The 22,220-nt window shown below is 37.6% G+C and overlaps 1 protein-coding gene across 5 annotated transcripts in view; it reads right to left on the reverse strand.

Moving 5' to 3' along the window:
• Nucleotides 1–21,954, reverse strand: part of RHOH (ras homolog family member H) — a 48,736-nt gene extending 26,782 nt beyond the window's left edge. The window contains exons 1-2 of one of the 5 annotated variants that reach the window (XM_019751990.3): nt 21,584–21,954; nt 12,655–12,738 (exon numbers count right to left, since the gene is read on the reverse strand). The gene's annotated coding sequence lies outside the window, so the exon portion shown is untranslated. Of the gene's footprint in view, nt 1–6,012; nt 6,032–12,654; nt 12,739–15,909; nt 16,705–21,583 lie in introns of those variants that run through there. The other 4 variants (XM_019751989.3, XM_019751991.3, XM_074324582.2 and 1 more) reach the window with 4 other exon arrangements.
• Between the last annotated feature and the right edge of the window lie 266 nt (nt 21,955–22,220).

Genomic DNA, 22,220 nt, shown 5'->3' on the forward strand with positions numbered 1-22,220 from the left:
AGTGTTGTTGTGTTTTCACTTTTGTTTGTCTCAAGGTATTTTTTGTTTTCTTCCTTGATCTCATTGTTAACCCACTCATTGTTTAGTACCATTATTATTTAACCTCCATGTGTTTGTATGTTTTTCAGGGTTTTTTTCTTGTAATTGATGTCTAGTTGCATACCATTGTGGTCAGAGAAGACGCTTGGTATGATTTCAATCTTCTTAAATTTATTGAGACTTATTTTGTGGCCTGACATGTGGTTTATCTTGGAAAATATTCCTTGTGTGCTTGAAAACAATGCATATTCTGTTGTTTGGGGGGTGAAGTGCTTTAAAAATATAAATTAAATCCATCTGGTCTAGTGTGTCATTTAAGGCCACTGTTTCCTTATTAATTTTCTGTCTGGAAGGTCTGTCCACTGGTGTCAGAATGGTGTTAAATCCCCTACTATGATTGTATTACTGTCAATATCTCCCTTTATGTCAGTCATTATTAGTTTTATATATTTAGGTGCTCCTGTGTTGGGTGTATAGATATTTACTAGGGTTATGTCCTCTTGTTGAATTGATCCTTTTATCATTATGTAATGTCCTTCTTTGTCTCTTATTGTAGTTCGTTTTAAAGTCTGTTTTGTCTGATATAAGTATTTCTACCCCAGCTTTTTTGTTTGTTTGTTTCCATTTGCATGAAATGTCTTTTCCCCTCTCTTTACTCTCAGTCTATGTGTGTCTTTCGATCTGAATTGAATCTCTTGTAGACAGCATATACAGAGGGTGCCAAAAAAATGTGTACACACTTTAAGAAAAGAAAAAGCTGTATTAAAATTGTAATACTCAAATTATACCAATAACAAAAGATGAATACAAGTCATGTGTATACTTTTTTTTGGCACCCCCAGTATATGGGTCTTGTTTTCTTATCCATTCAGCTACACTATGTCTTTTGATTGCAACATTTAATCTATTTACATTTAAAGTGATTACTGATAGATACATAGTTATTGCCATTTTATTATTCATATTTTTCATCTTATTTTGTTTCCCCCTTCTTCTTTTTAAAGAAGTCCCTTTAATATTTCTTGTAATAGTGGCTTGGTGGTAATGATTTCCTTTAGCTTTTTCTTGTCTGGGAAGCTCTTTATCTCTCCTTCAATTTTAAACATTGGATAGAGTAGTAGTTTTGGTTGTATCCCCCTGCTTTTCATTACTTAAAATATTTCCTGCCACTCCATTCTGGTCTGCAAAGTTTCTAATAAAAAATCAACTGATAGTCTTGTGGGAGATCCCTTGTAAGTAACTAGTTGTTTTTCTCTTGCTGCTTTTAGGATTCTCTCTTTGTCTGTAATCTTTGCCATTTTAATTATAATGCATCATCTTGTGGACCTGTTTGGGTCCTACTTGTTTGGGACTCTCTGTGTTTCCTGGGTTTGTATGTCTATTTCCTTGCCAGGTTAGAGAAGTTTTCAGTCATTATATCTTCGAATAGGTTCTCAATCCCTTGTCCCCTCACTTCTCTTGGTGCTCCTATAATGTGAATGTTGTTATGCTTGATTTTGTCCTAGAAGTCCCTAAACTATCTTTGTTTTTTGTTGTTGTTGTTGTTGTTATTGTTATTGTTGTTGTTGTTCCTATTCAGTGTTTTCTGCTACCTTGTCTTCAACACAACAGGATTTAAAAAGGATGGAGATTCATAAGGGCTAGGGCCGTGTAAAGAAATTATGGAGGAAACAGGACCTAAACTAGTCTATGAGGGAAGGATTTGAAAAGTTTCGAGAGGAAGAAAAAGGTCTTCGAGGCAAGTGGAACCACCTAAGAACTCCCAGAGGAAGTGACTTTGAATAGGGCCTGGAGGGGAAAGGAATTTGAAGGGTAGCAAGAGAGGGAATTGCATGTGCAAAAGCACAGAAGACTGACACCAAAGATGTGTTTAGGGGCCAAGTAGATCAGTGTGCCTGGACCCCAGACTGTAGTTGAAGAAGTGGTAGGAAATGAGAATGAGAAGCTAGACCACCTGCCTATAAGGAATTGGAAGCTACTAAAGGCCTTTGGGTAGGGTAATATGTTCAAATTGATATTTGATGGCAATTACTCCAGCTATAAACATGTTAGGTACAATGTTATTTGTTTCATTCAATCTAATATATGTGTGTGTGTGTGTGTGTGTGTGTGTGTGTGTGTGTGTGTGTGTGTGTGTATATATATATATATATATATATATATATATATATATATAGAGAGAGAGAGAGAGAGAGAGAGAGAGAGAGACTAGTATACTAACATACAAAGATGAATAGGACACAGTTCTTACTCTTAAAAAGTTCAACTGGGTAGCCGGTTTGCTCAGTGGTTAGAGCACAGTGTTCATAATACCAAGGTCGCCAGTTTGATTCCCACATGGGCCAGTGAGCTGCGCCCTCCACAACTAGATTGAAAACAATGACTTGACATGGAGCTGATGGGTCCTGGAAAAACACACTGTTCCCCAATATTCCCCAATAAAAAATACAAAAAAAATACACAGTCCAATGAGAGAAGACTACCAATTGCAAGATAGTATAAGTTGTTCGTTAATTTAATTTATGACATTATCTCTCACAGACATTGTTAGTTTTCTACTCAACATCCGTGCTTCTCTTTGTCATTAGTAATAGAATCTAATTTTGTTTGTAAGACAATGTACAAATCCTCAGGAAAATGTTCATGCTTCGTCTAGGCCACTATTTTGCAAATTTTTTTTTTCATTATCACCTCCCTATGAGCATTTTTAGACACTTTTTTCCTAATTATCTCACCCATAAAATTTTAATATCATAGATATACTGTATGTCGGTGTTATATATTGTATGTATACCTGTACTTTAAACATGAAAAGAGTAAGATTTTCTTCTCCCTCTCCCTCCTCCCACCAAAATAATATTCTTCCCCTCGGGGACGATATCAGCACCACACCGTCTACCCTCACCCCATCACCCACTCCCACCACTCCAACCACATTCCTTGCCTTCTCTCCCCATTAAGAATGGATGGTCTAAGGCAATTACACCAATTCTATTTCCTGTTTCCCTGTCTTCCTCATAGCTGAGGTGGCCATGTAACCCAGTTCTAGCAATGACACAGAAGCTGGTCACTGTTCTGGAGGTCTCTGGAAAAACTCTTGTTTTCCTACAAAAAGCTACAGCTACTGCCAAGTCAGCTTCCTTTCCACCTCCACCCATCTCTACACCTCTCGATAAGGCACACGGCTCTAAGGTGCAGCAACCGTCTTGCAACCATGACAAAAAACAAGACAGTCACAGTCTGAGCCACTGAACCAGCGACAGACATGCAGACTTCCAGACTTCTTGTTATGTGGGAGAAATAAATCCAAATTTTTTAAAGTTACCGTTAGTCAGGTATTGTTAACTGATAGGATGTCTATCTCATGAACAATAACTATCTGACATGACTGTGAGTTATTGTTAAACCAAAGCCAGAGAGAAACACACACAAAAATAAACAAAAAATGTATTTGGGAATATTACACACATCCAAAACAAGATTTCACTCAAGTTTTAAAAGGAAAACTTTCTCCTTCACTAAATCAATCAACTTTTTGAATAATTTTAAAATATTCTAAGTAATATTTGGCATTTGAAACTAATAAACTTCTCAAAATTTGATATTACTGTGTAGAAAAAATGGTCACGAAAGGCTATAAGATAATTTATCTTCTTAATACCAAAATAAATACATTTATGATTTGTGTAGTAGTTGGGTCTTTTAAAATATTTGAAAGTCAATTATTTCTAAATTAAATATTTAAGATGCATAAAACATACGTGCTTCTTAAAAGATCCCTTTGGGAAATTTTTTCACATGTTAAAATTTTTTAAATAATCATTTATGTTCATCACTTAAATATTTTACATTTTATTAAATTCCATTACTAGCAAAAGCTAATTCTTTCATATTTTAAAAAAAAACATAAACCACTCATATATTTATTTAATAACTCTAACATCTCACATTAAAAGTGATTTTTTTTATGGCTTATCAAGGTTCAAAATAAAAAAAAAAACTCGACATCCCTCTAAATCTAAAATACCCTCTAAATCTTAAGGGATAAAATTTAATTATAGGCTTAGGGCTTTCAAAGCATTAGGTTTCCCTCATTATGTTAATATAACCCTCATAGAAAAATCATTTTACTAGTTTCATTATTAACCTCACACTATAAATTGACCTTTTTATTATAAAAATAATGTATGCTAATTACAGAAAATACAGAAAAAATGAAAATCATTTTTAAATCACATGTAATCTTTTCATGATATGTGATTTTTTCATGAGTACAATTACATAATCTAGTTTTTAAACTGATGGTGACTTTGAACATATCGGTTTATCTACTTTCATATTCTAAATTCATGTATAAAAATATATAGGTCTTATAAACAAAAATATATAATAGTATATTCTGATTTTTTTCACTTGTCATTAAACAGTCTTCAAAAATATTTTAATGAATATTTAATAAGCTGAAATACAATTTATTTAATCATATCTTTCTGTTGGACATTTTAGGTGGATTTTAGATTTCTATATTACAAAAGAAAATCATTGAGTTGAAAAGCTTTGCCCTTATTATAAAACACCTCTTATTATTTTCTTAAGAATAATTCTTATTAATTCATATATGAGATATAAAACAAGAAGCAACAAACGAACGAACAAATAATAAGATACAGACAACAAAATGGTAGTTACCAGAGGGGAAGGGGGAAAAGGAGAGGACTGAGAGGGTAAAAGAGGTCAAATATTTGGTGACAGAAGCAGACTAGACTTTGGGTGGTGAGCACTCAATATAATACAGCTATTGCATTATAAAGCTGTACACCTAAAATTTATAAAACCAATGTTACCCCTCCCCCAATGAATTTAAAAAAATTTTACATGATGTAAACTTTAAAACACATACAAAAAGTAGAAATAATACATACATATATAATCCATTTGTTCATCATCCAGCATCAACAATTATCAACTCATGCCTAATCTTGTTTTATCTCCCTCCACTCAGTTCCCTATCTTCTTCCCAACTCCTGATATGTTGAAGAAAATCCCATACATTGTAGCATTTAGTCTATAAATATTTCAATATGTATCCCTAAAATACAAAGACTGTCCTTTTTCTTTCTTTTTCTTTTTTAAAAATTTTTATTGGGGAACAGTGCGTTTTTCCAGGACCCATCAGCTCCAGGTCAAGTCATTGTTTTCAATCTAGTTGTGGAGGGCGCAGCTCACTGGACTATGTGGGAATCGAACCGGCAACCGTGGTGCCATGAGCACCCTGCTCCAACCACTGAGCCAACCCGCCACCCCTGTCCTTTTTCAACATAACCTCAAAGCTAAAATTATAGTTTATGGTATAAAATAGAAAATTTCCATTTTTATATAACTTTAATCTTTTCCCTAATGGTTTTTGCTGTTATTGTTAGAAAAACTTTCCTTACTTTATAATTTTATAAAAATTCACTTATTTTATTCTAGGACTTTAGTACACAGCCATTGAAGAAAGTTTTGAAAATACAAATGAATAAAAATAAACAGGTGAATCTCATAACTCATACATATCACTTTCAATATTATAATGTAGATTATATTCTGGAAATATTTTTAAATTTATTAAAATTATATAAAATAAAATCGTTTTTTGTAACTTGATCTTAATTTATTGTAAATGTCATTACAAGTCAAGAAATGTTGACTGACATTATTTTCTAAAGGTGTATAATATTCTGTTGTAAAACTATGTAATAATTTATTTTACTCAATGCCTTAATGCTAGATATTTAGATTAAGTGAAATATTTTCCCAACATAGATGATTAATTAAATGAATATTGAATCCCTATAGTATGCCAGACACTATATTTAACACTGACGATACAAAGGTGAGTACACACACACACACACACACACACACACACACACAGAATAATTCTTAGAAGGGGTCAAAAGCTATGAATATTAGAAGGCTATTCATTCATACTTGCAATTTTTCTGAAACGAGGTCTTCCTAAAGCCATCTGAAATAATTCAAAATGATAATCTAGAACAGAGCATATTAAATGACAAGAATAAGGGATCATTCAACTTTTTTTTCTGACTGCCTGGTGATACTGTTTACAAATTGTGCTTTGGCTAATATTTTATAGCAAAAGAAAAAACTTGATAATAATTTTAAAGAGTTTGATAAGACTGAAGGTAATGGAATTTATTTTGTTATTTATCCTGCATTTTACCCAAGTAATTAGTTTGTTAAAGATCTAGTATTTAAGAATTGTTAAGCACTCTCAAATTTGGCAAAGAAATGAAAAGTAATTATAATTGGTAAATAAAATAATGTGCTACACACCTGTTGTGAAATAAATCTAGTTATGACCAAATATATAAAGAAAGAAGCAATAACATTTAAATTCCAAATAGTGTGAATGAATGTAGGAAACCTTTAAAAGTCTGATGATTTCAGCCCTTTAAAGAAAAGACCAGTAAATTAGAGGAAGCTTTAAGATAATGTAACTTCATAAGATTGGTTGGTCACAAGTCAAAAAAAAGTGAACATGAACTTCGGCTGAAAACACTGGTGATTTTTTTCATGAGCAAAATTGTACAATCTAGTTTTTAAGCTGGAAAACCACAAAAGTCTAGTCCCTACTGGAAGAGAAACTTTTACTTTTCCTTCCATGTACTCTCGTATGTGTGTTGGGTCTTTCCTGGATGACATGTCAAATGGACAGCCATTGGGGAAATCCAAAATTACGGGTTTGAGTTTTGAATTTTGATCCAAGTTTTACGTAGAACTCCTCTGCTGCCATGCAAAAACTGTCCATGTATTTTCATGGCTCTAGAATTTAATAGAAATATTGTCACAACCTACATTTCGAAATTGCTTTGCCTGAAATGTAGAAGATGAAAAGAAAGAAAAGATAGCTACAGGATTCAGAAAAGACACATAGTTGTCCTTTATTAATCAAATGATCCTTTTAAGCATCAGCTGTTATTTCTATTACATTAGGAAGCAATGTTTACTTGAAGTTTCCTTCTATAGATTTTACACATTTTGCAGGGAAAGCACTAGACGATGGCATTTTTAATACATGAAATCTTACTATTTACAAATAAAATATTTAAGTTAGGTGGCATATGCCACACTTGCTACAATGTACATGTATTATTATGTATTATATTTTTAAACTCGAGATTACAGATATTTCTCTAATATTACCAGATATTCTGTGTGTAGGAATATAGTGACAATATTATTTTAGCAGATGCAGGAAATTGTGGTACTGTCAATATGTAAGGTTTCTCTGCCATTTCCCTTCCTATTTCCTGTATATACGTCCAACACCGCTTTCTACTTCCTTCTTACAACCCGAGGAAGAAAGAGAAAAAGACTATCAATATAAATTTCAGCAAGTTACTACCCAAAGACATTGGAGCTTGAGGAAACCAGATTTTATACAAAAAAAATATATACATATATTCTGAATGGGATTTCTAGACCCTTTAAGGGCTTTTGTAGTTGACGGCAGTAGTTTTACGTCATTTAAATTTGAATCAAAATATATGGCTTTCCTTTTCTTGATTAGAAAAAATAATCACAGGCATTCTTAAACTTCTCAATCATGGTTGAGATTATTTTCAGCTCACAACTGGAACAAAGAAAGGCAGAATTCTTTGTGGCAATTGAGAAAAAGGTTCATGATGAGATATGTGTATTTGGAAGTGCTCGGGAAGGTGACAGCTGGAAAACAATGCAGAAAGTAAAGGAAAAGTAGGGATCCTGCCCAAAAGAAAGGATCCTGTGAAAGAAAGGAAAAGCATCGAGGAAGAGATACGTGCCAGTCAGCTCCCTGCATCAGCAACTAGGTCACCTGGTGTAGTGACAAAGCAGCAGAACCTCTCTCCAGGAGACAAGATGGGTAGAGAGCTTGCTACCGGCCTTTGGTGTACATGGACGATTTCTGTTTGTTGGCGGTAACTGAGAATTCTATGATGCGGTATTATTATTAAAATGCATTGAATGTATTAAATCAAAACACATTGAAAAATGCATCAGGTACATTAAACTGAAATTGGCAGTTATGGGTGTACAATAATTAAAATGGTTGTAGAAGTTGAGATACACTAATTACTTAAATAGACTCATATTTCTTATAGATTTTCCTTTACTACTTCAAAGAAAAGATTTATAATTCTTACATTATGCCAGATCAAGAGGAGCCTGAACCATATTTCACAATTTATTTAGCCAATTGCACATACTTTTTCTCTGAAGGGTTGAAGATAGGGTACATTTCCACTCCCCATCCTGTATTTCTCCATTCTATGACTGTGACATGATAACGTAGTCTTATCAATTTCCACAGAGTTGGCTAGTTTAAACAGATGGGTTTGGGATAAAGCATACCCTGCCTAAGCCCCAATCACAGTCCAAGTGCAGAGGAGATTAACAAGGCATGAGCTTTTAGCTGAAACACCCAGTTCCCCAAATTGCAAGTCTGGTACCCACTAACGGAAGATGGCTAACAGGGCTTCCGTGGCCTAAGGGCTACACAGGAAAAGAACAATCTCCAAAGTCATCAGGGCCTAACAGATGTTCAGCTTCAGATAGGAAAACCTACATTTTACACTCAGCAGCAAGCATATTACATACAAAAGCAGCCTGGCTAGGTATCCAGCATTTGAGGGGTGTCAGTTTACCCCACACCACTTGCTACACTCTGGAGTTGGCCAAATCGGTTTTTTATAGCCAGTATTTCTTATGCCATCTGGGGACTACATGACAGTAAATAAGACATTAAACTAGAATCTCGAGAGATGGCTTTCCCAAGTGGGAATTGACTCTAGCTTCACATGAGAGAATTCAGAATTCAGGACTTAAAACATTAGTCACATATTCTCTGAAAAGATCCAACTCTAGCCCCACATGTTTACTCAACTTAAGGATCCAGTGCTATAAAACTACACACACATCTGCCACCCTGTACTCATTTTAGTCATCAATTTAAGAGTCAGCATTTCTCTTTAGCAGCTAAATCCTACACCAGCAATAACCAGAACTTTCTCCACCTCTGCAAGCCTTCTTCAGCTCTATCGACAGCCTCTGAAGTGCGAGTTCTTAACATGAGCCTGCTGGACTACCGGGAGTCCTGGATGGGTTTTAGAGGATCCCTAAATCTCCTAAAATTATACAGCCAATGTACACGTTCCTACATATGGAAGGTCTTTGGTTCTCATCAAATTCTCAAAGGAATGTGTGACCAAAAAACAGTGATTAGAAAACACTGCTCTAAGGGTAAGCCAATCAGTCCATGAACCTGTTAAGTTGGGAACAGGACAGTCAGCAGGTGCTTGTGAAAGGAGGTCTGACTTCATGTGTCAGACCTTTGCACATCTAACGAACCCTGAGTGGCGCCCCCAGAGCTAAGAAGGTTTGTTGATCTATCCTTGTTTTATCATGCAATGTCCCAAGAGACTAATGACCCTGAGGACAGGCAATGTGAAAACATTTTTAAAGGAAAAGAATCATCTTCAGTGCAAAGTTGGAAGAACCCAAGATATTAAAGACTATTTGAGAGTTTATTACCATCACTAAATTCTTCCACAGCCGGGTGAAGTCACTAATGTCAGTACCATGGCATCTGCTACCGCGATATCATTTACTTTCAGTATGTTTATTTTGTAACATACTGTTGTTACGGCATATGTCTAACTGTTACTACTATTTTGATTGCTAAAGTTCTATAGTTAAAGTACTACATTTCACCAAAAATTAGATCTTTTTTTGTACTTTGATGTAATGTTATCATACACTAAGGCCCAAAATGTTTTGTGGACAAAGCACCGCATATTCTACTCAAGTTTTTTCTTAATTACTACTTCCCAGTGGTTTGAAATAAAATGTTTCTGGGCCCCGGACTCTCCCTATGATCATTTCTCTCTACCCGTTTGTAGTTCCCCCACTCACAGCTACCTTCAGTTAGTCCAAAGGCCTGTTTAACTGTGGAAGGGAATTTTGTGGTACAAACGATATTCCTTTAAGGAGTATCACAAGTACAGCCTCCTGGTTTTAGTTTGTTTCTATAAATTTAACACAATAACTTGTCCTTTCTGGGCTTTCTCTGTTGTCACACCCCTTTTATATTATAAGCCCTTAGATCCTAAGCCTCAAGGGAAAAGCCTCATCCCCAACACACGCACACGCACGCACACGCACACACACACACACACACACACACAGATATACATTCCCTGGGCCAAACCAAACTACTCCCTTCAATGCTTCTCGAAGTATGATCTGCAGACCACTTGTATCAGAATCTTTATGGGATGGGAAGACTTGTAAACTGTGCATATTTCTGCCAACCCCCAGACCAACTGGATCAGAATCCATGGAGGTGGAACCTAGCATGCTGCATTTGTTAACATATTCCCCATCCATCCAGACGATGCTTAAAACTCACTAAAATTCGAGAACCCAAGATTTAGAAGAGGAATTTCCTCTCTGGTTTGAGCCCTATTGTTTTTTAATCTAAGTGGAACCATTTTCTCACCATCTTGCTTATGTCTGAGATCAGCATTTCCCTGTATTTTCCTAAGAAAGGTTCTCTCCTCTCTCTCTGGTCTTTGCTGGTAGCTCTTCTATGGGCTATTTCTCAGCCTCTGTAATCTGCGTTAGCAAGTCCTCAGTACAGAGCCAGTCACTTCCTCCTTCCTGTGCTGCCCTAAAGAAACCCCCTTAGCACATACACCCCAGACTGCCTGGATCCAAACTCCCTTCACAACACCCTGCCCAGGGATTCACAGAACACATCTGCTGGTCAAAGGCAAGCCCCCATCTAGTCCATAAAACTCCTCATAGCCTGCCCCTTAAATATAAAACTACTTAAGATCCCCTATATGCAGTCTTTCTCCGCATTTTTTAAAGTACACATACCACTACTATAATAAATGAAATAAAAACAAAATTCTGTTTTACCATTCTAACACATAATGCTTTCATTTTTTTATCTTCACATTTAATACTCATTCAAAACAAAACCACTATAAGTGAAATTTTTAACCCTGCTTTTCAAATTTAACACCATGTGAAACATATTTACATAACTACCATAACTGTGACCTTTAATCATTACAATATATTCCGTGGAATTAATGCTGCCAGAATCACTATTGCTTATGTAGGTTATTCTCAGATTTTGCTGTTATAAATGATAATACAATGAACGTATTTTTGCATGTTATTTTCTCCTTCTTTGAATTATTTACTTAGAATAAATTCCCAGAGATAGAATTAATGGATCAAAGTATACGAGTATTTTAATGGCTCTTGACACATTGCCAAGTTGCCATATTTTATAGTTTCTTGGTGGTATGCTGGTAAATGTTTAACAGGCTTGCCTCAAAAAAAAAGAATATGAAGGGCCTGATTTATAGTGTTTGCCAATTTCCATAGTGTAAATACTCCTATCCTGGCCAATTTCAAGCTACCAACATTGAATCACTAAATCCAATGTTGGAAAAAGATGCATACCATTACATAATATTTCTATCCTACAGATAAATTGGAGTAAGTAACTTCAAGAGCATAGATAATAGTAAAATGTAAATAATTAGGAATGAGTTTTGAGTATTTCTTACCTTTATTTTTAATATAACTTATTACTGTGAGTTATATAATTTAATTTTAATGAATGTGTTTAACAACTGGCCTGCGAAAGTTCTGGAAATATTACAATCACCTATTGCAAGTACAGGCAGGCTCTCATACACCACAGTGCACTCGATATTTTGCAAGCGCATATCCTTTTCTTTTTTTGTAATTGAAGCCATTGAAAATTCACCTCATTCCCTCTGTGTCACAAACAGTAACCATGCTTTTAGGTTAGCAGATTACACAAACACATAATGAATAAAACAAATGAAAGAGCAGAAGTTCTATCTGGGTCAATTAATTTTGCCCACCCTCCCCCAATTTGGACAATACTCCCTTCATGCATTCATCTTACTAGCATTTTTCCATGGAGTCACCTATAAAAACTACTCAATCATTTATTTACTCAAACAATGACTAAATGGATAAGTACAGTTCTCATGGCAAATGTGATGAGAACTGTACTGCAGGTTACTTAACCACTCTTTTCTTTTCTACGAAATAGGGAAGAGGTCACTGCTGACTTCGGTTTCACAAGAAACTAAGTGTAGAGATAAGAAGGCTGCCACTAATGCTCTAAGAAGAAATTGAGCATTGTGTAATGCTTGAAATTTTCTTCTGAAAGTAATGCATTAGTATTCTGCTTTAGAGGAAAAGAGAAATGGGAGATTTGGCACTTTCTCCACTGAAATGAAATTCCTTTCTTTGGGCTCTCCCTGAGTAATAATGAGAAGTCTCTACTTGTAAATAACACTTCAAAATGTTTAAAGTGGCACCCTACATAATGCGTGTTAAAATGTAAATATGGTTGACAAAAACTCTAAACATGCTCACACCTTGACTCAGTCATCCCACTCCCAGGAATTCTTCTAAGAAATAAATTCAAAACAAAGGAAAATATTTTTGTGTGATCATATTAATCACAATAGAGGGAAGACCCTTTTCCCTCATCTGAGCGCTTACTCAACTTACCATGTCGGTGCTCAGGGGCCTGGTAAAAGAGTTCTGGATTAATAACTTCCAAATGCACCTGTAGAACAATTGCCTCCAAGTCACCTAGGGCAAAAGGGTTTATAGTTATTACCACATGGATTCCTGGACCTCACTCCAGGGCTGGGATGTGACACATGAGAACTGCTAGTTTTTCAAAGCTCCCAGTGGTTTTGATGTCCAACCAACTTTAGGAACCACCATTCTGGGCCAGAACCAGACAAATCAAATTGTCTCCGAACAACTGTCCACATCCAGGGGACAGAATGACATCTTCTTATGCAAGGTGTCAAGAAGTTGTTCAAGGCATTCAAGCAGGTGCTAGAGTAAAATGACAAAAGAGCTAGGAGGAGTCTTGGTTGCTGGTACCCTCTCACCTCCCTCTAGTTGAGCTTCCCATCTCTCCCTGCCCATCCCAGCACCCAGTACTGTCCTGGTGACTTGCAACATGCTCCACTTTGGCACCCATCCTAACTTGTGTCCACCCCTTTCCACACACAAAGCCTAAACTTTCCTCTCTTATATTATCAGTAGGGCTCTAGAAGGAAAATAATGTTACTACTTGGCCGTAGTAATCTGTATGTGTAATTGAGAACCCCCTGCATAATGAACATACAAGCCATGTTTGCATTTTTTAAAGGGGACTTGCTAACCCCAAAGAATCTCTAATCTAGAGTGTGGAACTGGAAAGCAGGATGCTTTTTAATCTTGGCTTTCACTCAGACCCACACATCTAGAACCCAAATAAGCACTTTGGGCACTCATTGTCAAAATGGTCCCAACTCCTGAATAAAAATGGATTCTTAGCTGTGCCTTGCTAGCACTAAAATTAAAAATATAATAAAATTAAATATTTAATTTAAGCTAGCTATGGAAGAAGAGTCACCCTCTCTGCCTCTGTTTCCAAGCACCACTGGAATTGCACCCAAACATTCAGAGAACATCAGCCACCAGGGCCCAAAACAACATGGCAGACACTCAGAGAGTGACTTATAAGTCTGATAATCTGATATGGAAAGGCTTAAAATATCAATTTCTTATTGTTTTCTCTTTTTCATATTCATTATCGCTATAAAACACCCAAACATCCAACCATGTACCTATTCCATAGCTATGATTGCCAAGCCTCTGCCCATCAGCCCCATTTACTATACAGACATCTCATTCACAGGCCAGGGACCATATCACCTAGTGTCCTCAGCTGAGTCCTTAATAAGAATCATAAAATGAGAGTTTATTTTATGCCAGGCACTAGGCTAAATACTTTATATATTTTTATTTCATTTTATCCCTACACTAACTCTCTGAAGTAGGTATTTTCAGTTATTATTGAACGTTACAGAGGTTTTTTTTTAATCTCAAGATTGGAGAAGTAATGTGTCTGACATTCCCACAGCTCAGAAGCAATAATTCCAGGCTTCAACACAAGGCAATCTGGTGCCAAAGTCTGAGTTCTTATTCACCATACTGTAATTCTGCTATTATGTGGACACTGATATTTCATGGTCCAGAAAACAAAAGTGCTGCAAATCATTAGGAAAAGAGCAGCAGCAAATCCATAATACCCCATTCAGATATGCAAAGGCAGTAATATTTCATGGAATTTTTGAACTGGCTTTTGAAGACTAGAGACTTGCTTGTAATCAGTCCAACAACTTGTCCTCTTACTTTAATACTGGGTGATTAAAGGGTCTCCTTAAAATGTACTAACCAGAAATGGAGGCCTTACAGGTACCTGAAGCCACACAACACTTTCTCGACAGAAATGGTGTACTAAGGGAAGACAGTAGAGAACAAGTGGAGGACACAGATGTATAGATGCATAAAGCAGCAACAAGGGTAAGAGGCAAGCATCTCCAGGCTCGCTCTCACACAGAATTCTGTTAGAGCTGTGAAAGCTGAGAAAAAGGAACCTAACGGCGTGAGAAAACTAGAAAACTACTGAATGGAGTCTGTTCTCCTCAGCCTCCTCGCAAGGCCCTCCATGACCTGTCCCCACCCTAATTTTCCAAGCATATTGCCTGACAATGTGTAAAACAGACTTCCCTCTTTTCCTGGGCCAGTCTCCTCAGCTGGGCTGGTCATCCCCTAGTCGGTCTCACCTTTGTGCCTCTGCCCACAGAGTCCTCTCAGTGTGAATAAACCTTCTTCTACTTCTCCTCATATCTCATGTCTTTCCAAGACCCATGTCTTCCAGACTATTCCAGCTTACTTTCAAATCCCCTTCTTGGAACTCCTATAATTCACATAGCCTATGGCGTCCCATTCATCACTTATTTCCCATCTTCCACTGCTTCCTGAATTTTACTTCTTACCACGGATACTAGATAATCAGGTCCTTCAAATATAATATAGAAAATTCTTTATATTTCTCTTATATCCTCCACAGCTTCAGCTCAGAATCAATAAAAGATAGTTGACTACTTGTTGCTTATTTGAATATTTCAATGGCAGCTTTAATTTAGTGAAGCACCTAAAACTAGTGATTTCCCAAACTTTATTTAGTTACAATCCAGGCAACTGATTGTTTCCTCATAGCATGTCTCCAAATCAAACCACTTCAAAAACTAAATTTAGTTTAATTTAAAAATATATACTTATATGTCACGTACTGCTTTTAGAAAGAAGACTTTAGTATTGGCAATAGGTAAAACAAGCTAAGAATTCCACATCTGAATCTATATAATTTGTATTTTGGTTCTGTTTGTTTTCTGAATTAAAAAAATTTTTAAACTCATATTTGCACAACTTAGGGGATCTTTAGATTTACTTCATCAAGTGCAGAGTGATATATAAACTACTCTTTTTTTTTAATTTTTCAGTTACAGTTGGCACACATTATATTAGTTTCAGATGTACAACATTAGACATTTATATACCTTACAAAGTGATCACCCCAATAAGTCTAGTACCCATCTGACACCATACTAAACTACCCAAATATTTTAGCTCAGTTTTAGTCAATAAGAAGCACATGAATTCTCTAGGAGAATATCTGGAAAGCCAAAAGCCAACTATTATAACATTTAATATTTCAAAAACTATATGCATCTTGTTAGGATTTGGGGTGTGTAACTGGATACAGAGCAACTACACTTTCTCCCATAATGTGGTTCCATACTTTACAACAGGTAGAACAGGGTAATTACTATGTTTAACCTAGAGTAGAATCTAAGTAAAATTAGAAAGATTTCTTTTGGTACCAAAGGAATATTTTTAAAGAAGCAAAAGTCTTACCTGTTGTTGAAAGCTAAAGACATTTCTTGACAGCAAAATGACTGACTCCGGAAGTCAAAGTTGTTCGGTACAGGTTAATAAAAGCAAAAGCAGCCAAGCCCTTTCACTGCTTTGATTTCTTTCTAAGATCAATCTCTTCTTCCTCCCCAAGAGTATAACTGGTTCACACTGGAAGAACTAAAAATGTAAGAGCTGGGCTGGTAGAGATTCCAGTCCAAAATGGTTGAGTTGAGTGTGTGTGGTGACTGAGGCAGCAGGAACCATCCAAATGTGACAAAAGAGGTTAGCAAGTTCCTGTGCATAAGTCAGTTTCCTGTAGCCGGCTTCTCCGAAGAAGGGGTTTCATTTGTGTGGGTTTAGGGCTGTGTGTGTGTGTGTGTGTGTGTGTGTGTGTGTGTGTGCGCACATGTGCATTTCTCTCCATGACAATATGAAAACTTCCCCAGATAAGAGGCAGAATAAAAACGTTGCTGCATGGCTGGATTTGTGTTTAATATATCAACCCTCCCGGGACCATTTTCCCTCCCCCGTAGCTCTATTTCCCACCAGCAAATCACATACGTAAAACTGAGGAAAGGAAGAGTGAAAAACTAAGATGACTCCTTAAGGAAGTGAAATCAATCAGAAAAAAGAAGAAAAAGTTCATTCCACTGACTGGCCTTGGCTAATTTAAGCCTAGGAAAAAGTACCTTAAAACTTGATGAACAAACAGGTGGGTGGTTTGGTTTGCTTTGCCTTATTAATAACTACAAAATAATAATTTGGAAAAAACAGACTCAGCCACAGCAAGAGCTCAAGCAGCTCTGCCATGCATTTACCGTTTTATGGACCAGCACCTGCGTTGTGAGGGATGTGACTATGAGTTGTTTTCAGACTCCTCAGAGTTTCATTATTTGCCTCCAAACACAAATTTACTTGTTTTGTCCTCCAGTGCAATCCAGGTGTAGAGACCATCTGCATTTTGTTTATGGTTAACTTGCCTAAACCTACAAATTTAACTTTCATGATGTGATCACAATGCCCCATACCTCAAATCCCGGAATAATCATAAATGCTATTGCCCAGGGTGAAATCTTGGTCAAAATACCTACGTGCCATAAGGATAAAGTCAACTCCAAGTCAACAAACGTTTATAGAGCCCCTAGTATGTGCAAGATCCAGTGCTGGGTGCTGGGGTAGGGTGAGGACACAAAGATGAACGTGATGGAATATCTCACTCATAATGGTCAAAACCAAGTGAAGGAGAAAGACGTGGACATAGAGGAGATGCTGTGAGTCAGGATCTATTCAAGTTTTCACACAAAGAATCCTGGGACACAGGATTCCAGTAAAAGCCAAGTGTATGCAGCCATTTTGCCAGTTAAAATAGCCACTGAACATTGACATGGATTCTCTCATAATATTCCAAGGAGCCTTGGCTGGCTTCCGGGAGGTCCCGCAGGCCAGTAGGCATCATTCGCGGTCCATCCTTGTCATTGCAGACTCATATGTGCCTGATACCGTGCACTGAAGAAAAGTGCAAAGACCAAGACAGACATATTCCCTGCCCTCATAGCACCTACATCCCAGTGTGAGGAAAACAAACAAAAACATTCAAATAAATGCCAATAATTATAAATTATACTAACTATTACAAAGGAATCAGAGAAGAAGCTGGAGCTGGAGAGCAAGACAAAATCTACCTCGTAGAGGTGGTCAAGGAGGGCCTATTTGAGTAATTGACATTTAAGCTGAGACCTGAAGCCATGACTCTCACCCCTGGCTAAAAATTAAAATCATCTGAGAAGGTTTTAAAAGTACCGGTACGTAAGCCCCACTCCACCCCCAGAGATTCTAATTTAATTTGTCTAGGCTGGGGCCTGGGCATCAATATAAACTCATTCTAATCATTCTATATGTCACTACTACTCTAATAATGAGAAACAGGAGCCTGGGGAGAGTAGGTGGAACGACATTCCAAACAGAAGCAACAATATGTGCAAAGGCCCTGAGGTGGGAAAGAGCGCGGCATGTTTAAAGGAGTGAAAAAGGATTAATGTGTCTGGTGGGTTGTGGTGGCAGGAATAAACGGAGGAAGATAAATATTCTCAGAGATAGACACACAATTACTAAGCCCATAAGAGACTCTTACATGAGCCCAAGTGTCCATTTGTTAATGCTCAGTAAGAACTCAGTTTGCCAGGGGAGATCATTGAGCCCTCCGACAAGCACATTATCTTCTTCTAGAAAATTCTCCATGGAAAGTCAGATCACCATCATGATCACATATGGCTGATGGATACTTTACTTACCTCTGGTTTGTGTTATTTAAAGATTTGGAGCAGCTAATAAAAACACATATACCATACGAAGATAAAACAAAAGTTTTAAAAAGAAATGAAAAGATGAGGCCAAAAGAAAAGAAGACAGAAAATTAAGCTAAAACCAGGAGTGAGATTGATACAGAAAAATGTATGTGATGTGGTTCTAAGCTTTTAAGCAACCAGTATGAAGCGGCAAACACTCCCATATAGAAAATAGAGTGCCCGCTGGATAAAAAGGTGTGTTGCACTTCCTGGCTTTCCGAGGTGCTGAGACTAAGGAGAAACTTGGCACTTGAATTCTCAGAGAAAGCACATCACGATTGAACGGACACACCATCCGTAAACTAAACAGAGCCTTGTGAGCCTCTAAACATGTCTTGTGAAGTGCTTCCTTACATTTTCCCTCAGTGTAGCCTGATTTTATTTCATGCAAGTTCACTTAAACAATTCCAGGGAGCACATAGGGTAGGGACACTGCTTTGATGAGACAATTTAATGCAGAAATGAAGACCAACTTCAGATATGCTTTAGAAAATTGAGGATAAAAGAGTTTTTTCATCAGAGCTTCTAAAAGATTTGGGAGGACAAAGAATTCAAAATTGGTTGTACTTCCAGCTAGAGATCCAGTGGTTTTCTCAGTGTCCTTTGAGAAAGCAGAGGAGTTCTGCAAGGACAGCTGCCTTCATGGACAACACCCCCTCCACCTCCAATAGAAGGTGAGATGAGACTCTGCCCTTTGGGAAACGAAGCAAGAGGAACCACAACCATGGGTTATAAGTTCAGGGCCTCAGGCTTTGTACATTTTTTCCACAAAAGGGCCTGCATACTCCAGGGTCAGGATAGATAGGGTGTGTCTGCAGGCCCAAGCACTCCCACCTCATCCAAGATGGTTCTGGGAAGGGCATTACCACATCTGGCTGTAAGACTCCCCTTTCCCTCTTGGCTCCCCGTCTGACCACCCTTCCTCTTTTGATGGACTTGCTCTCGCAGTGTATGTAATTATAGTTTTCAGTGTTCTCATATAATCAAGCTTTGTTTCCTCCTGCTCCGGAGGGCAAGAAACAGTTTTTCCTACTACCTTTTACACACTTCTAATCTTCACATATAATTTATTCTCAGAGGGGATTTTCTTGGTGGGGGTTGGGAGGGGGTTGCAGACAGCTATCTAACTTTCTTCCTTTCATGGAAATCTCTCTTTTTCCTCTTCTCTCTCCCTCCCTCCCTCTTTCCCCGTCATCCTCATTCTTTTAACAGACAGGATTAGTGTAAAGGGTAGAAGAAAATGACTTCAAATACACACATATACTACATGCTTACACACACACACACACACACACACACACACACACACATACACACACACACCAACCCAAATAGCTCGGTGTCAGTTCTGATGCTGTATAGTAAAGCCTTGGGATAGAGGTGGGGAGTCCCGGAGAAGTCAGTGTGGTAGGAAGGAAGAAAAGCTCAGGTACGGAGGGCCTAGGAGGAAGCAGATCCTTGTTATGAGCCCTATTCCGGGAAGCCTTCCATGACCGCTACAAGCTGGGGTTGGTGCCCTCCCATGAGCTCCCACAGCCCCTTATGTGAAAACTGCCACAGTGCTCACCAAGCAGCCCTGTAACATCCAGTGGAGAGACCATCGAGGCCCAGGGCCTGGCCTTGCTCACTGGTGCATCTCAGGCACTACATGTCACTCCAGAACCATTTGCTGAACAATAGATTGATTCTCTCATCTAATCTTCACAAGAGCCCTAACGTGGTAAACATTGTGAAGTATATTTTACAGCCAACAAGACCTCAGCTGCTTAATGAAATTCTATGGCCCACGAAAAGCCAAACAAAGATTCACCCTGTTCATGGATCCTGGATCTTCACACCACTGTCTCCCAACAGTGAGAGCTGGGCCACTGTCGGGACGGAGGGGCAGCCCAAGCCCCAAGGTTCCTTTCTCTCTCCTGAGCGCTCCTCCTCTGAGATTCCCAGGCAAACACAGTCCGATAAAGTTAAAGACTTGCTTTCTCAAGAACACCTTCATTTGAAATGTCCTCTGACAGGGCAGAAAAACAATTTATTTTCTCTTTAACAGTCTCCTGAGAACAATGATCGCTTTTATTGAGATTTTTAAATAATGTGACAACTGTCTGTGTACCCTGAACTCACGCATAAGTGGTATTCTTGCTCATTGCCAAGATGCTCTGCCCTTTATACCAGAGAGAACACTTAAAGACACTGGTAATTGTAATGAATAGTAAATCTTGGAAAGTCTGCCATATCAATTATTTAGTAAATTATTTCTACCCTGGGTTAGTAAGAGATCTCCCTTCTTACAGTTAGTTTACTAACGGAAATGGTTTAGATTTAGTGGGTAGCTTGTAATGTTTACACAGACCCTCAGACGGTCATTTGTTATATGCCACCTAATAAAATAAAATATTTCAGTGGGTTCCAAAGATGGAAAATATGTACTAAAACCTTGTCTGAAGGCTTTGAGTTTCAACCCAGAGCATTAGTCATACTGTAATTATTCTTACCCAGCTCCCCACTAAGTGATGAACAACTGTATTAAACCAAAACATGCATTCCTTCTGATTGAGAGATTTCATGATGGGGATTATAAAATGTTAGCTCTTGGTAAGAGAAAGAGCTTAATTCTGATGTATAATACATCAGTATAAAAATACATCCATATAAAATACCCTTTAAAATTCTAAACAATAAAAAAATATCTTAGAAGTACCACAGGCTAGAAATCACATGAATGACTTCCTCCTTTTGCATTTTAATTCATTATAAACAACAGCTTTCCTGACCAGATGAGAATATCATTTCAAACATCTTTTAGCTGCCCTCTTATAGCCAAAACCATAAAATCATCACTTCCCCCACTGTTATTCTCAATATCTATCTTCTCTCTAACTGTTTTAACATAACATAACATACTGCTTTTTGTTTCAGTGACTGTTTGTTAGGTTCTCAGGATTCTCAACTGTCGTCTGTATCTTGGTTTGTTTGCCCTATGTAACTATGTTCATCTAGCAAACATTTACATCCTGGTTCAGTTTATTACAGAGCTATAATTCATAACAATGCAGGGTGTTGTTGCAGAAGACAGCACCCAAAGTAATCATTCAAGCTGTGGCTCTAAAATTAAGGTACAACTTTTTTTTCCTCTGTCAAAGCACAGCTAAATGGGATCAAATAACCATTCCCCTTGTTAGTTGGTGCACGTTTCCATTGCAGACGTTAGTCAAAGCGCTTCTAGAATCTTTATACAACATCCTTCAGGCAGTTTAATAAGCTACCAGTATCACCGCATTCTATTCACAACTTGTTTTTGACTCAAAATATAATCTAGCTTGGTTACCCACCTTATTCGCAGGGTGTAGCTCCCAAGGGCTGTCTCCCAAAATCAGATCTACTCGAAAAGAGCAAATATTTGCTATCATTGAAGAAATTTCAAAGAATGAGCCTCGGACTCTGAGAGCAAATCCAGATGAGGAGTTTGAAACATGATGTAAGAGCAGTATCTTTGGGTCCCGTACACAAACTCCCAGGGGACTCCTGCAAAGCACACAGCATTTTCTGATATAGAAATTCTGGTGAGTTCAAAAAAGAAGAAGGAGAAGGCCATCGCGGCTTCTTCTCAAGCTCATATTTTACACGTTGCCTTGATAGGGATCTTTGGTTTGGGCACAAACATCATCGGGTAAGTGCAACTCAGCACACCTGCTCCGACTGGGGGTTGCAAACATTTCAGTTACACAGCAAGGCTCAGTGAATGTTCACTTGCTGTTTTTTCAAAATAACACGAGTTCCCACACAGTTCCAGAGGGAACAGGTTGAAGCTTGTACCCAAAGGCAACCTGAAATTTTGGAGAAAGCATACATTTGGATTCAGACAAAGCAAAATTCAAATCCCAGCTCCACTTATTAGCAAGGATGAGGCCCTGATCTTCCCATCTGGGAAAATGGGTTTAATAATATCGACCTCGGAAGGTGTTTTTT

Source organism: Rhinolophus sinicus, chromosome 1, assembly GCF_057876585.1.
Source record: "Rhinolophus sinicus isolate RSI-liver-muscle chromosome 1, RSI-T2T, whole genome shotgun sequence".
Taxonomy (NCBI): domain Eukaryota; kingdom Metazoa; phylum Chordata; class Mammalia; order Chiroptera; family Rhinolophidae; genus Rhinolophus; species Rhinolophus sinicus.